Below are 16,638 nucleotides of genomic sequence, written 5' to 3'. Positions count from 1 at the left end.
TAGAAGATTTATCGACGCGGGTGACAGGGTTTCAGAATCGAAATTGCTGTATCGAAGGCCAGGAGAATTTTTCATAGAACACAGAGAATTCGGTAGCTATTGTTTCAAATGCTCGAGCATTTAACGCGAGCCTATATTTAACCGAGGCCACTGTCGATGAAAGAAAATTGGAGTCAATTTCAAGTATAAAAGTTTGCGCTTTAATCGTCGGGTCTCGGCGATCAGGAAATTCGAGGATTAAATGTTTTTGTCCCGGATTGATTGGACGAGTAATTGGGATTTATCGATGAAGACGGGCTAGGATTTCCGACTTTTTAGTCATAGGGCGAGACAATTTGCTGTCTCGGGCGAATGAAGGTGGACGATTCTATCAGCTTCGTTCAGCGTCGTTCTTCTCCCTTAATCTCGAGCCTCTCCGCATAGGCGAATCGCAGAGCTGACGGTACAGATTCCGAGGCGCTGATAGGCTTCCGGACTTCCGGTGCTGACCCGTCTTCCGCGTCTGTGTTCCCGCGGACCCCCTTCGAGGAGAAAAATCGTTAATGCGGCTCCGGTGCCAAAGACACATCTACGATTAACCATTTCTCACTCGACGACCGCTGATAATGAAACGATTCACGTTCGGTCATCGTCTACCAGCAATTAAGCTCGCAATCGCACGGCTGAAAGCTTATTCGAGCCTTTATTTTTGCAGTTCGATCGAGGGCCCTGTATCTTATTGCAACAGCTTCGCAAACCTCGGTTTCTGTAATATTTGTAAAAATCGAACTTTGTATTACTTATCGAGCACTTTTCCTCGACCTTCGCAAAAATGAATTAGCCAACTTCTCAATTGTTATTTAAAGCACCGTCATTTTCTTTGCTCAGAAGATCGTTCCAAAGATCCTCCGAAGCATAAAGTTCCTTCAACTTTTAATCGAGCACTTCACTAAATCGGCAAAATTAATCGATTCGTTTTCTAAATTGTTCAGCAGGTTTTCTAAAGCCGATGGACGCGGAGTTCAGGATCGCGTTGATCTAAATCGAAATTTCTAGGATCCGTGGGTATAGTCTCCGAGCAGCCTCGTGCTGTTTCTGGTTACCCGTCGGCCTTATGTCGCTTCCTCGTGGCCGTTTAATAATTCCCGACAACGGGAGCGTTGGGTGGCAGCTGCGTAGTGAGATGCCGTTCTTAATTAGCGCACGTCTTGAACGTCAGCCCTGCACAAAGGGGGCTGAAGTTTCCAGGGTCAGGACGCGGGGTCGCAGGAATTCGAACAGGTGCGTTACCTTCGGTTCGGGATTAATTACGGTTTGATTCGACGTCTTCTAATCACCCTTTGGCCGGCCACTGTCGATCCACTTGAAACTCTCCGCGGCAATAATTAACTGGCCGGGTGCAAAAGATCCACGGCAGATTCCTCGAACTTTAGGAGTCGTTCGAGTTTGCGGAAGAGCTTGCCGAACATTTCGGACCCTCTGACAGTCGATCGACAAGATGTTCGAGCTTCGATCAACTTCCCCCGGCTTTTTAAATGTTACAAATTCTTTTATCCGAGGAAAACGATCGCGCAGAAATCGAGTGAATCGTTCGAGAAACGAGTGTTTCTAATAAAAACGATCTCTCCGTAGGTGTCGATGACGTATCGCGATTAATCGCCGGTGGCGGAAAAGGCTGAAATCTGGGTGTCAAGTTCGAGGTTGTCGAAAAAGGGAGAGGATCGTCTGCATGCAGTCTGCTCGCGCGAACCAGAGGACAAGGATTGAAGGAAAAAGGTGAGAGACGAATGGAGAGAGAGAGAGAGGCGAGAGGCGAGAGGCGAGAGGCGAGCTAGGCGGTGGCGTCCGGAGATCAGAAAGCAATTAGAGCGTCCAACGCGATCATGGCAGCGCGCGGAGTGCTTCAGCCGCGTCAACACCGCCGGGGACGGTGCAAATTGTAGCCGGTGCCCCGGCGAAAAATATGATACCCATCAAGCCACCGCGACGTTTTTATCGTCGGTGAAAAAATGTGCTGGCCGCGCGTGTTCACGCGACTCCGCTTCGCTTCGCGCCGCACCGCTCCGACCAACTTTTCCTAGGTCTCGTTTTTCGTCGGCCGCGCGAACACACACTCGTCACACCTCTGCCGCGCCACCATCGTCACCGTTAACCGTCACCGAAAATGGCGAGCCGGCATGCCCCAAAATAACAATCCGGAAAGAAACAGCGGGAGAAACAAGAACGGAACGAGCTAACAAGCGCTGGCCAAGAAATAAATCATATCCAAACGGGAGGAACAAGTCGAGGAGCAAGGCGAGCGAGAAGAATAAAGGAGACAAGGCGGACGAGAAGAACAAGCGGTGCGACGAAGAGCGAGGTAGATCGGTAACAAAGCAAAGGTTGTCAAAAGATAAAGAGAAGCCAATGGAAAAGGAAGGAAAACGAAACGATGGAATGGAAAAATAAATCAGTCGATCGAATACGCGGGCAACGACTGAAATAAAAAAGAAATTGACGAACAGGAAGGAACTTGAACACGCTGCGACAGATCTATCGGACGAACAAGACCGCAGGAACGACGAGCGATGGAAGAGCGACGAGCAGGGAGAGTCGGCGAGACGACGACAGCGAATGACAAGCGGAGGCAAGAACAATTCGGAGATCGAACAAAGAAGAAAGAGAAGGAACCGCAAGCAGGAGAGAACAGAGGTAGGCCGACGAGGGAACGAGGAGAAACAGGCGAAAAAGGCGAAAAAGGGGCGGAAAAGGCGAAAAACCGAAAAAGCAAGAACGCGGTTCCAAAGAGCGAGATGTGTCGGGGGGTGGGCGAGGGGGCGAGGGTGGATCGGCGAACAAGGAATAAAGAAAAAGGAGGAGGAAAGGGGTTGAGCCGGCGAACAAGAGAGCGAAAGAGAGAACCGGCTTGACGTCACACACTGGTAACGGCGCTTTATCGAACTCTCATTACCACCGGCGCAGGGTGGAGGCGGTGGTGTACGGGGGTGGCAGCAGGGGGGTAGGTTTGGCGGAGAGTGTGTTTTTCGGCCTCGTGTGGTCGGCCGCCACTCCCTCGTTGCACACCAACGTTCCCACCCCTTTCCTCTCGCGTCCTTCCGCCCTTCGCCAGCCTTCCGCCCCGCTGCCGTCGCCCATCCCCTGCTCCCATAACCCTTTTCAGCCCCCGCGGGCCCCCTCGTCGCGTAAACTACCCCGCGCTCTCTTCCACGCCGCCCCACACACGACCGCTGGACGCAATAATAAACAACCGCCGGTCGCTATGGCGACGCGTCCATCGCGCGCGAACAAAACACTGCACCCTCTCGCTCTCGCTCTCGCTCTCGCCCTCGTTCTCGCTTCTGCCCGCTTCTCGCCGCTCCTCTCCGCTTCGCTCCAACCGCTTCAACCCTCCCCGCTTCGGTGTACCCCCTGCTCGCGCACCCCAGCGCTTCCACGCTCTCTTTCCAACCGGATCGTCCTTCTTTCTCTGCGCGCTACCTCTCGGCCCCGGTCATTTCTTCTCTTTCTACCTTTACCTGTGCGTACACCGCGCGCTCCCCTCGACAACTATTCGGCCCCCTCGCCCTCCTCCCCCGCACCGACTCGTCCTCCCTCCCCCTGGAGTACGTTCTCTCGGCTCGTTTCGCCGTCTCTCTTCCGACGCGCTCTCGCTGGTCGACGGGTTTGTCGCTCGCGCTGTTACATGCGTGCATGAGCCGAACGACAAACCGGTCCTGGAATTACATTAAAACAGTACCATTCGGGTGGTTAAGGTTTTGCGGGATGTTTGACCCCCCGGTGACCCGCGATTTTTTTCGGGGTCACCGCCGTGATCGACTGCGATCCAGAGATCGAGGGGAAACGGCGGACACGGTGCCGCCGGATCGAATATCGTTCGCCAGGCTGGCTCGAATTAGGGATCGAAAGCATCTGAAAGCTGAGAAAAGAAACTTCATTTTTGTCAGGCTTCTTCGATCGATGATGGGGTAGTTTCGAGGGCGATGTTCTCGCCGTTGTTTCGCCAAGAAATCTGGAAGCCTGGAGAGATCTCGGATTATTTCTCGATGGAAGTTGACGGTAAACGATAAACGTGTGCACCCACGCGGTCCGTCACCGGGCCGTGTCTCCAGGGTGATATTTACGAACGGACTAATTTGGTTCGGGGCTGATTTCGCGCAATAATTGCAGCCGGCCGTCCGCCCGGCCTGCGGGGTTGCTTTGGAAAAATTTATTAGCATTTCATTTTAATATCGACGTCGCGAGCACGAGCGCGTCCCCGCGCGAAACATCCGCGCCCGTTTTATTGAACATTCTTGGCTAAGCGGACCGTTAAAAAATGATCGGCACCGAATAATTCAGCGCATGCACGCGGTCGCGTTTCCGTGTAATGAGCGATATCATTTCAGCCGGGACTTAAATTCGCCGGCGATCTCGTGAAAGAAATATGATTGGAAATTAAAGCTCCGTTAACTCGGCCCTCCCCGGGGAGAATATCGTCGGATGATGAACGATTAATAATTGCAGGGAGAACCGCGATATCGGCGCATAATTATTAAAACATCGTTCGTTGATTACGAGGACACGGCGCCGTAACGCGGCGTCCGTAATGGCGCGTGTCGAAAAAGGGGCTGCGCACCCCGTCGGCCGGGGTGATAAAAGTGCATCCGTGTCGCCATCTCTGGGCAGAGCCGCGAACAGCGCTGACGTTTTCTACGGGCCCGGCTCGAAAGAGCGCTGAAATATAAATTCTTTTATTTAAGCCACCTGTGCGCAAAAATTCTCAACTGTTTCGCTTCCATTTCCATCCTCCACCTCCAGCGTTCTCATGCCACCATCGTTGACCCGCTAACTGGGTCATAGTTCACTCTATTTCCTCCGCAACTTATCCGCCAACGATTTCTCCGTTTTTTTTTAACTTGCTGCTCGATCGATGCGATACGTCGATCTACGTAAATTTCATTTCGAATGAAATTTGATTTTGACACGACTCGTGTCGATTCGCCTACATTTCCCTTGAATTTACTTTACGATGAAAAAAATTTAATTATCAACAGAGAGAAGGTTTCATCGTGGTGCTGATAAAATCGCTGGATCGCAGACATTTCAACGATTCGAAATCGTTTGGTGGATCATTTCGCGATCTACGATAACAAGCAGAAAGCGAATAGCAGGACCTGCATCGAACAAAAATCAAATTGATATTCTGTAAGATATATTTGATTCGACTTTGCAATGAACCAATAGTTGCAAATTGAAGGAATGTTTAGATCTGTTGCTGGATCGAGCAACAAACAGAGAAGCAATTTTCAAGAATGTCGCCGCTGCGATTGCAACGTTAAAAAGAGACGTCGAGACAAATTAAGTGGGCGTAGAAATTGTCCCAAGGAAGCGGCAGGAATTCGAGCGAGCTTGTTGATAGCTTTTCGGTTGTTTTTTATTCCGCGCGTAGAACGCAGCCAGGCGTCTTTAACGATTCGCCGTCTTCTTTGAAGCAGTCGCCATGGTCGCCGCGGCGTCTGCGAGCATCCCGCGCTTACTTTTAGTCGTCCGTAGGATCCATCTTCCTCCGACACGTGGTCGCTTCACCTACATCCTTTCCCTCGCACCCCTCGGCGTCTGGAGGCAACCGCCACCCCCTGAAACCGCAGCCGCCCTCCTCCTCCGCCCCGCGGCGCGCCCTTTCGCCCTCCGTCCTCGCTACTAACCGTTCAGGAAATGTTTATTCTGGCCTCCGACCGGGGGTATTCCAAAGGATTTTTGGATTTCGTCCGTGCCCGCAATTTGGAAGTCAACGACCCCTCGGACTGCCCGCGCGAAACTTTGTCCCGACGCGAGGCGAAAGTCGAATAATTCCTCTATGGACACCGACCGCGAATTATTTCTATCACCGATCATTTCCTGTCGAGGATCGACAGGAGGATCTCGGGAGAAACGTCGAGCAATTTTTTGGAACTTTTTCGCTTTATTCGGTCAATCCTTTATTTGTCACAATTTTCATTTACTCGAGCAACCTTCTCTCGAAACTCGCGAACATCCCCTAAATCGTCGCTTCAAATTAAAGAGAATTTAGTATAGAATTTTTATTCGAAGTTGAATAGATTATTTAGATTTATATTAGAATAGTCGAATAGAAATTCTAGAATAGATCAGTCCTAGTCAGGCATGCAAGTTCTGTTTCTTTAAAATAATTATACGTGCATCGGATATTCTGAAAATTTATTTTGCCACTCTTGGAGACGAGTCTTCGTGGAATATCACCCCAAAGAATTGTCGTAAATTTATCATTCAAGATTTCATTTACAGTAGAATAGAGACACTACAGCCAGCATAAGATACAACTTTCGGTGTACCTTAACGCTCGAATAACAATTTAACGAAGCAGCAGGCTCGGCTAGTAAAATTGTCCATCGTAAAATTGTCTGTCAAAAAAAATGTCTGCAAAAATATCTACAGAACCATTTATCGTCAGAATTAAAACCGGCAAAGTTAGAATGCATTAGACGGTAGATGTATCAGGAAAGAAATTCAATATAACAGGAAGAAACTGCAACATGTTCGCCGGATGAAGCTGTAGAGAGCACGTTGAACAGGTGAAAAATGGTGGCGCGTCTTCGGAGATCTTATTGTTAGCTGGAGTCGGAGAGAGAGAAGAACGAGGATGCGCCGGTGGGCTGGCCAGGCCACAGCGCCGCCCCTCGGCTCTCGACTTACTTTTGCCATCTTGCCTCCGATTCTGCGGTTAGCCCCACTTCGACCAGAAACCAGGGAAGCCGCTTGTAGTCCTCGGTCACAAACTGGCCCTGCGGATCGACTGTTCCGAATCGTGCGACCACCGGAAATCATTTTTCAAAAGACCCCCGCGCTCCACCTTCTCATCTTCCGCTTCTGCTCCAGGAACAAACGACTCCAGAAATTTGCTCGCGCTTTTACAAACGAGCCGGCGGTCGCAAAACGCGAATAGAATACAAATTGTAGCCGGCATCGGTCACCAAACAATTTCTCAGAATTCCAATTAACGGCTCGTCGAATTACCATTTAATTCAATTCGAAACGATCCGAATTTATTCGAGTATCGAACGATTATTCGAAACGCGTTAAATCACGTTGTTCGGATAAAAACCACTGGTAACCAATATTTCTAGCGATCGAACGTTGCTCGAAGAGTTTTTCAATGGAAAATCGAGTCGACAGTGTCGTCGGAAAAATCGCGGCGAACAGCCGCAAGGCCAGCGGCGGGGAATCGAAAGAGAAATTCTTAATACATTTCGGCCGTTGAACGGGATCGATTATTCGGTTCACGTGATATTTATTTATCGCGCGTGGAATATAATTCGGATAATGGGTCGGCCGATGAGCTGCTGAAGCAGACAAATGCCCGCCGCATTGAACTACTGGCATGGAACGGTATTCTGCTGTTTTTTCTTTTCATCGGATGCGCAGGAATTAACGCGGTTTCGCTCTCTGTGTCTCCGGCGGAACGCGGTATTCGCCGAAACGATTGATCAACATTTTCGTTCGCGGATTCTTTCGCCCGCGTCTGTAATATTAATATATTCGCCAGTCGGGCAGGAAAAATCGTTCGATGCGCAATTCGCTGCTGTCATTAATGTTACAAAGACGGTAATTCCGGTTCGAAACTCGCTTCGGCTCCGACGCAACGTTCCATTTTTTAACGCTTTCGATTTTGATCGCTGCTACGAGTCGATCCGGGGTGAAATTGTGCGACGAAATATTTGTTAATAGTTCAATAGGGAACAGCGGATTTCTGATTAATTTTTTAAGCAAGAAAACTTTTAAACGACGCTGGTGTGGGAACAGAAATTAAACTGATATATTTATTAAAAAACAGGGATACAATTCTCAGGGGTTGAAACAGAGACAAATCTAACATCCGCGACTTCCGGAGAACTTCTACGGAACTTCCACGCGTCTCCAACTCACAGTCGAAATCGATTCGAAGGATCACTTTACAGAGCGACCCCTAATTCTCCCGAAGCCCCATCGAAAATAACGAAAAAGAAAAAGAAAAAATCGCATTCTTACGGGACGAATCAGCGAGGATCCAGGTTGGCGGGCTTTCGCCGTGAAAAAAAGGAGAACGCGGGACAAAATTGTGGGTGCAGAAGGGTGTCGGGAGCGGCCGGTTGGCGGGCTCACGGCCATAATAATAATTTTTACAAGCCCGCGTGTAATCAAGGCTGCGTGTTACACATGTTCCGTCGGTGGCCGCCCCTCCCTGGTCTCTCGTGCTCGCCCCGTCGTGGTCGTTGTAGGGGCGAATAGGGCACGTGGTAGGGGTGGTTCGCCGCGGGAAGGGGGCGCACAGCACTCGCGGAGGGGAGCGAGTTCCAGTTCCAGTGGGGCGGTCGCGCTCGTTAGAGGGAAACCGCCGTTCGCGGGACAGAGACGGGGGTGGTCCTCGGTTCGCGGGGGTTCGGGGGTGCCGGTCGAACAGAGAGAGGGCCGGAGGGGGTGGGACGGGGGCGGTGTAGTGTTCACGCGGCACGGTTGCTGGCGGTGCTGTGCTCTGCTGTCCTGTTGTTGCTGCTTCTGCTTCTGCTTCTGCTCCTACTCGTGGCCGTGCTCGTGCTCGTGCTCGTGCTCGTGAGCGTGCTCGTGCTCGTGCTCGTGCCCCGGTACCGTTCTCCTCGTGTATTGTTGTCCAATCGAGCGTGCCGACGAACGAACCGGTTCCATCGAAGCACGCGCGCGCTGTCCGCACACGTTGCGTACGCTCGACAACTTTTCCCTTTTTTCGATCCGCTCGGTCCGCTCCGCACCGCGACGCTCGAACGAGGTGACCACGCACGACGAGCGACACGTGCTCTCATCGGCCGTCCCTTGTTGCTGTTGCTGTTGCCGTTGCTGTCCGTTCGACGTTGTTCTGTGCCACTCGGATACGCGAGAGAGCCGCCCACGGATCCCCGCGGCCGATCGACGCTGTTTTACCACGGTCCGCGCGGTCTCGATCCATGGATCGAGTGCCTGAGATTCGAGGACGGTCCCTGCTGCCGAGCGATCGGCCACGAGGGGTTCTCGAAGGGCGCAGTGTCTGCTTGGATTGATCGTACACTGCCGGTCGATTTCGGGAGGGATATGTGAATTTTGTGATCAGGATCTTGGTTTTTTCGAGGTATGGAATTCTCTGTGGAATCGTTTCGAAGATCGTTCGCGATTCGAGAGTCATTCGTTCGAGTAGTTTTCGTTCGTTCACCTTGTAATTCGAGATTCATTCTGTCGGGGCTTGTCGGGAAATGCGGTACCAACTCCGAGTAATACGTTGGACACGACGAGGCAATGATTATCGATGGGAACATTGATAAATGTGCTTGGAATTTAGGAAATCGTGTTGCAAATTTTCAGAAAATTCAGACAGAAGACGAGCTACGAGCTACGAGCTACAAAAATCCATTCGAGACTTGAGATACGAGTAAAGGAACGCGTTTAAACGGCGCAACAAACATAGCTCGCGGTAACAACAAATTCTAGAATCGTTCGGTTAGCAAAATATCTGCACGATTTCCAACAACAGCAGGCTCGCTAATCGAGAAATCCGTCTCACTTTTCCCCCTGAAAACTCAAAATCCTGTGTCGTTTCTTTGACTGCAAGGTGTACCGAAATCTAGCGAAAGGTACACGAGATACCTTTGTCGAATTTTTCCTAGCAGAAGCGGCAGAGGGAAGAGAGCAGGATAATTCGCGAAGCGGCCGCGCGAGTGCAAGGGGAATGAGACTGTCGGTGGTCGGACAAGCCGATTCCGCGGCCCGCCGCGTTTTCTTCCCCTCCGTCGCTCGTCCCTGGTGTTTTCCGTGTGTCGTTCGCGAGCTGGTCGTCGGTCTGGTTCCGCCGCGATAATCGATCCCCGCGGAATGCGGTTTTTCGATGAATCGAGGCTGCGGCGCGTGATCGCGTTCCGCTTTGGTCCGGACTGGTCCGCGGCGAACCGGGCCGGGCCGGGCCGGACCGGACCGGACCGGGTTTCCTTCAACGACACGTGTTTCGGATTGCGTTTCCATTAGCCTCGTTATTATGCCCACGGTCGGCTCCGATCCACGGGCTGTTTGTACGATCGCGCCAGCTCGCGCCTAGATATTTCGAACGGTTTAACGCGCGCCCGGCCTGCGGGCGCTCGTGGAAAAGAACGCGGCACGTGTTCCACAGGTTGATCTCGCGGATCAAAGCGAAACGCGGCCGGGGATCGATCGATCGCCGTGGACCGTTTCGACGGAGCGGCAACGGAAAACGGTGAATGGGGAGACGCGAGACCTGTTTTCGAACCTGGCTATATTAAATTCAATTAAATTACGACGCCGCGTCCTGCGACCGCCGTTGAATATTATTCTCCGTTTACGGTTACGATTCCCCGGGCCGGGGCCGGGATCGTTCGTTATCGGCCCGCGAATCATTTTCGAATGTTTACGCGGATAATGACCGTGCGGCGAGAATTTTCCGACCGAAGTTTTCCAGCGTGTCCCGTTCCCGGGCTTTTAAATATCGGCACACGCGATCCGCGCGGGAAAAATGGGGACGAGAGAGAAAGAGAGAGAAAGAGAGAGGGAGAGCTCTCGACTCGAGCGAGGAGCGGTTTACCGAGGTCATGATGCTCATTAAAAACTGATTCTCGCTAATGAAGCACGGACACGGACCCCGACCCCCGATCCCCGAGCCTCGCGCCCCGAGCCCCGAGCCCCGTGTCCCGACCCCCCTCCGGCGCCGATCATTAATCGATGCCGAAACCATTAATTAGTGTCACTCGTCCCCTTGTCGCGGGTCTGTGTTTTGTGTTGATCGAGCGATCCTCATTCACTGGGAAATCGATGTAATCGTCCCGCCCGTTGTCACCCGCTGCTCATCAAATACTAACTATTCCCTCTGTCGCCTCGACGCTCCAGTGTTTTTTACACTGTAAATGTAACGCGCGCGCGTCGCTTCCGTTTGTTTCGAACGATCGTCGATATCGCCAACAAATAATTCCAGCTTGGTCCTCCGCTATTTTCTAAACTGCTGAACCGTGCTCCGAGGTTCTTTCGAGGAACTTTCGTGCTCCGGAAACGATTCGAATCGTCGCGCGTATCGTATTATGTTCGATTAAAAAACGCCCGGTAAAAGAAACCCATCGATCGAGAGTCGTTCCGATGAAAAAGCGACGAGCCAGAGGCAGCGCACGAATGTTTTCGGAATCGAGGATCGTCCCGCAACGATTAGAACGGGACGCAGGACCGTCGGCGGCGATCGATTTAATCGTCTCGAAAAATCGACTAGGCGTGGGCGGCCCCGAAAAGAAATCGAGCGGGAATATTCCGCGGTTCGGCGTTCACGCGGTGATCGGAGCGTGACGAGCGGTAATTGAATGTAGGTATGGCATTTGCATTGACAAGCTCCAGCAGAGATAATTCGAATCTCGTCGAATGCAACGGTCCACACGGGCGTTAGGTCGTTTGTCAATACGACGACGGCCGTCCAGTTTCCACGTTTCGAGCGTATCGCTGTTTGTCACCGTCTCGTCGACGATCGTTCGCCGCTGAATACCGGTACTTCTGCTACCCCCGCGATTCATTCCGCGGACCTCGTTGCTGTTATTCAAATAAGCGACAGATTGGAGGGGCGCCGCGCCGCGCCGCGGCGCCAAACCCTCTGTTTCCTGCGTTTTCGTTTGCGTTTCGCTGACCCAACGCCGACCGACGTCACCGTACCAACTCCCGCCGTTTTATTCTTAAATTCCGAATTGCCGTCCGACCATTTCCGACCGCTCCGCAAACCCGCCGAGCCGTCGATTCCCGTTCGCGGATTAGACCGATTCGATACCCATCGTCGCGCAAAAATATGCAAACTAATTTCCCCGAATCGTCGACGCCCGATCGGAGGATCCGTCACGATTTCGCATCGTTTGTCCTCGGGTCTCTCCTTCCACGATACACACCGAGTTTCCTTTACCCTCCTCGCGGTTATTAAGATCCGCGAACAGCTGCTGCTCCCATTTTTATAATACAGTAATGTCTCCCTAATCGACGCTCAGATTGGCCACAAAAATGGACAATTTGGGAAGAGGAGCCTTGCGAATTCGAGCCTCGGGACTCGTTCTCATAGTTACCGATTTTCAACAATTATAAAAACAAGCTACAAGGCTCGAACAATCGTATCTCCTCTTCTCAAATTGTCCATTTTTGTGGACAATCCGAGCGTCGATTAGGGAGACATTGCTGTAGCTCCTAAGATCGAGTCGCGTCGATGCATCGATTCTTCTATAAAACGACGACAACCTGTCGAAAGCAAAGTAACTTAAAACTCGCCGTTCGTTCCATCGCGTTCGTACTCGTTTGAAAATTCGCGTCCGTGGCGATCGGATAAAATCGAATAGAATCGCACGCTGCGAGAACACAGTGTCCGCCGTGTCTCTAACGCGTTCGAAATCTGTTTGACGAACGCATAGGCGAGCGAAGTCAACGAGGACGAGCGATCGGTCGATTAATCGGAATCGTTGATTGCCGGGCGAAGCAAAGTGCTCGTCGAGCCCCGGGATCGCGCGATCTTCCAGCATGGCGTCCGGTTTCCTTCCAAGTGTTCTCTCGATTCTTTCGTCCGGGTGCGGCGATTCAAGCCCGCCGCGACTAGCCGGTGTACACCGGCATGGCACACGCTACAATGGAGCTTCACTTTCGAAAATCAAACAAGAGAGAGAGCCGATTCCGGCGCATCCTCGCAGCTGCACTGTTTGTACGAACGTGCAAACAATGGAACTACCCATTTCCTGTGCGAATATATCCTGACGATAGCCAACCGGTCGCGGACTTGCCGGCGGGCAAACACGCTAGATGACGCGGGGATTTCTGCACCGAAGATCGATACAACGATCTTCTATATTTCTTGCCCGGAAACGCTCCGTAATTGATCTTTCGCGCGAAGGCACGATTTTATCCACGGTGCGATTCTCCACGAGTTTTGTTTAGCAGATTAACCGAGCGTCTTGACGTCTCTCGATCGCCAGAATCCTCCGAATAATTGAGCATCGCAAGACACGATACGTTTTCTTGAAATTTCTTAGCAGAGAAAATCATTTTCATCGAAGGATTATTTGATTTTCGACAGACTGTACTCTCGAGCCACGGGTCAACGAATTCTCTGAATTGTTATATTATTAAGAGGACGTTGACTATAGCAACAATTGGCGTCTGTACAAATTTCGGTTGGCTGTCAATCGTTGATTAATTCTCAGAAATAACCTCAGAGAATAAAATGCCCCAAAGAAGCTTCTCTCGCGCAAAGCTCAAACATCGTTCTATCCATTTTAGTTCTAATTTATCCCGCGCGAGGATCGAGCAGATTTATAAACAATTTTTACAACGGAGAACGTTGCAGCTACCGGCAGGAATTTTTCCTTGTGAAATGCTCCGCGCGAAGGAAAATCTGCATAAAAGATCCGCACAGCGCGGATGTACGGAATTTCCTGGATATAAAAAGTTCGATCTGAAAATTGGTTTCGAAACGATTCGCCGTGCGCATCGATCCCGCCATAATCGGCGAACAACGATCGAGCTCGCCCCTTCCCCATGGATCGCAGCCGCGGCGCCCCATGGTCGATCGGTTCGGTCAAACAGTCGTCGGCAGCAAACATCGCGGACAATGCCGGCCGGTGGCGTCTCCTCATTAACTTTCGGCGCGGCGGTAGGCGGCAGCCGGCAGCCGGTAGGCGGTAGGCGGCTAATTAAACATAACGGCACTCGTTACGAGTCGTAGGCCGCGAGTTTCGGGGGTCGGCGAGGCTCGTCCAAGTCGAAGGAAAAAACTGCCGCCCCGGTGAATCGCGTTCGATAGATCGATCGAACCGAAACCCTCCCACCGTTGGACGCACGCGAGCCACACCGCAAAAGGGTCGACCCGATGGGGATGCGGGGAGAGAGAGAGAGAGAGAGAGAGAGAGAGAGAGAAAGAGGAAGAGAGAAAGAGAGAGAGAAGGATAGAGAGGGAGAGAGGGTTAGGGGTCCGGTGGGAGATAAAGCGATAAAGAGCAACGGTGGCGAGAGAGAAAGAGGGCCAAGCCAGCCGAGAATGAGGGACGAAAAGAGAGACGACCCGACCCGGCCCGGCCGAAGAGACGAGGAGAGCAAGACACCGAGCCGAAGAGAGATCGCTGCCGAGAGAAAGGAGTGGGGTGTCGGCGGGGTGTGAGAGGAACCAGGAAAGGGGAAAGGGATGCTGCGTGTGTTGGCATGGACCAGTGCGTCAACGGCTGTTGCCTCACACGAACCGCCGAAATTATAGTTAGTGGCCCCCAACGGGTACACCGAGATACGGCTGCGACTACCAAAACACGCCAGTCCCGCACTGTCTACCGGAAAGTGATTCCTCCGGTCTCCCGTCGACTTCCCAACGTTTTCGCTAGTCGCCGGAATCAGTGTCCCCGTCGTCGTCCTCGGTCCCTGGCCCCCTTTTTCTCTTCTTGCCCGGTGATTCGGTGCCCGGTGAACGATCCCCTTTGGTGAACGATGAACACGCTTCGCGGGACACCGGGAAAGCTACCGGAGCTTTCTAGATCCCGATGCTGACGGAGGATCCGCTGCGTTCCGCTGCGTGGATTGTTTGTTTCAGTGCGTGGTTCGAGTAGAATCGACGGAAACAGTGGTTCTGTTCTGTAGATTGTGGTCAGTGAAGACAGTGCCGTCGTTTGATAGTCCGTCGGTGGACGCAGTGAGTGTGTCGCGGCAGGGCGAAGATCGAAGGTGGAATGATAGATCGGTGATCGGACTCGGTTTTTCATTCCATTGCCAAGCGAATCCGCGGAGCCGGGACTGTTTTAATAGCCTAATCGATCCCGTCGTGGCACGATGAATTCGGAAAACGTGCCTCCGGGGAATGTGTAGTGAGACCGAACGACCGATCGCGATTTCCGGAAAACGGAAACGGCGGGCTGCGTGCGTTTCCTCCGGAAGTGCGGACACGGCTCCAGCCCGGTAAGAGATTTGAATGCGAAGTTAGGCGGGAATCTTAGCTGTCGCGCGACGTTCCGCGTTCTTTCCGAGTGCCGAGGGTCCCTGCCGCGTCCTCTTTGTCGTCCGCCTTCTGTCGTTGCTCGGACAAGCAAGTTTCACTCGAAGGATCGCGGTTTTAATCGACCTCGGAGGGTCTAGATCGCTAGCGCGGATAATCGGTCCGGAGATTTCTGTGTTGGAAGATTTTAGGCCCGAGATTTTGTCTGGTCCAATTACCGTTCTGTTCTCGCGAAGCACCGAATGCCTGTAACAATATTCTCCCTCGACAATTGCCAGGTCAAAGTGCTCGTAACTTCGTCAATGTCGATCTGTTTCCGAAGACGATCTCTCGGTGGACGTTCGTTCGTTTCTTAAATCTGTCTGCGACATCGCTGATACATTGCTCATTCAACTTCTTAACCTACGACACCAGTTGTCAACCCCGAAGGCAATTTCCTCCCTCGTTAATTATCTGTCCAATTCGCGATAGAAATATCTGTCTTATTTGCGATGCAAAGGTAAAAGTTTTCGGTCCTCGCAACACGTCCCGCATCGGCGATCGAAGACCGGTGAAAAAGGTAGCTAAGTTCGGATCGTGAAGCTCGACAAATAGTAGAATTTTACTAAAACGTATTCGCTCGGTTCTCGCAGCTTTCAACTATCAATTTCACGAGCCTGTATACAACGGCGTCAACACGCTTCAAGTTCAAATTCCTCTTCGATTCTGTATCCCAAGTATCGCGTCTCCTCGATCATCGACTCGATCGATGTATGCGCCGAGCAGACAATTCGGTTTCAAGGCATTCGCGAAACTACATGTTACAAGGATGATGAGACTAATCCACCCCGTGATCAGCCTAAACACGGTTCGCTTCCGAAGGTATTCGTAGAGTCACACGATACGGAATCGCGTCTGCAACAATCATCCCACCATCCGATCTTCCCAGGCGTGCTGCAAAGACGATGATCGTCGATCCAGCGGCTCGACGAATCTCATAAAATCATGACGATTCGATGCGATAAAAATTGAATCGCTCGAGAAGCAACGGATCTAAACTGAACCGCGGATCTTCGTGCAATCTTCCATTCTCTAACGTTGCTAGAACTAAAAAGGAAGAAACTAGAACGAAACTAGAATCGAGACAAGAATCTGTTTTACGATCGAGACGATTCAACCCAGGAAATAATAACGTTATCGTTGCCGAATCGTACGAACGCTGTATCGCATTTCAATCCGGGCATAGTCTAGCAAGTCCTAAAATTCGAAGGAGCAAAACACGGTCAGCGATTTCTGACGGTGTCGGGGCTCGCCGATCGGTTTCTTTCGGTATCGCGCGGAGGTGCTCCTGCTGCCGTGTGCCCCGGCATTGACAGGACAACGTGGCAGCGTACCACGTGCAGTTTGACACGCGGTTGTACGTGCGTAGGGGCTGGGTATCCGTGGCGGCGGTCGTGTGGGGGTTGCCTGCCGGCGGGAGTTCTTTTTCCCCTATTTTTTCCGTCCCCACCACGTCGGCGTGTCGGCCGGTCCAACCCCTCCTGGAACACCACCTGGATCCGGTGTGTCAGCCCCGGTGACGTGCGCAAAAATTACTGAATGAACGGTGACGTCACGGGGCCGGCCGCGTGAAAAGTGTGCGAGAGCGAGCTGCCTGTTTCCGTCGGTGTCAACCGATCCTCGCTGTCCCTCTTCCTCTCTTCCCTTCGTCGGTC

General features: G+C 52.0%; 1 protein-coding gene across 5 annotated transcripts in view; it reads left to right on the top strand.

The window, feature by feature from the left end:
- The first annotated feature begins 8,457 nt into the window (after positions 1–8,457).
- The window catches only part of LOC117226180 (uncharacterized), a 29,197-nt gene continuing 21,016 nt past the window's right edge, over positions 8,458–16,638 (top strand). For 4 of the 5 annotated variants that reach the window (XM_033480258.2, XM_033480256.2, XM_033480257.2 and 1 more), the window contains exon 1: positions 12,400–14,907. The gene's annotated coding sequence lies outside the window, so the exon portion shown is untranslated. Of the gene's footprint in view, positions 9,092–12,399; positions 14,908–16,638 lie in introns of those variants that run through there. The other variant, XM_033480255.2, reaches the window with a different exon arrangement.

This window comes from Megalopta genalis, chromosome 11, assembly GCF_051020955.1.
Source record: "Megalopta genalis isolate 19385.01 chromosome 11, iyMegGena1_principal, whole genome shotgun sequence".
Lineage (NCBI taxonomy): Eukaryota > Metazoa > Arthropoda > Insecta > Hymenoptera > Halictidae > Megalopta > Megalopta genalis.
This window is presented reverse-complemented; position numbering and strand designations above follow the sequence as displayed.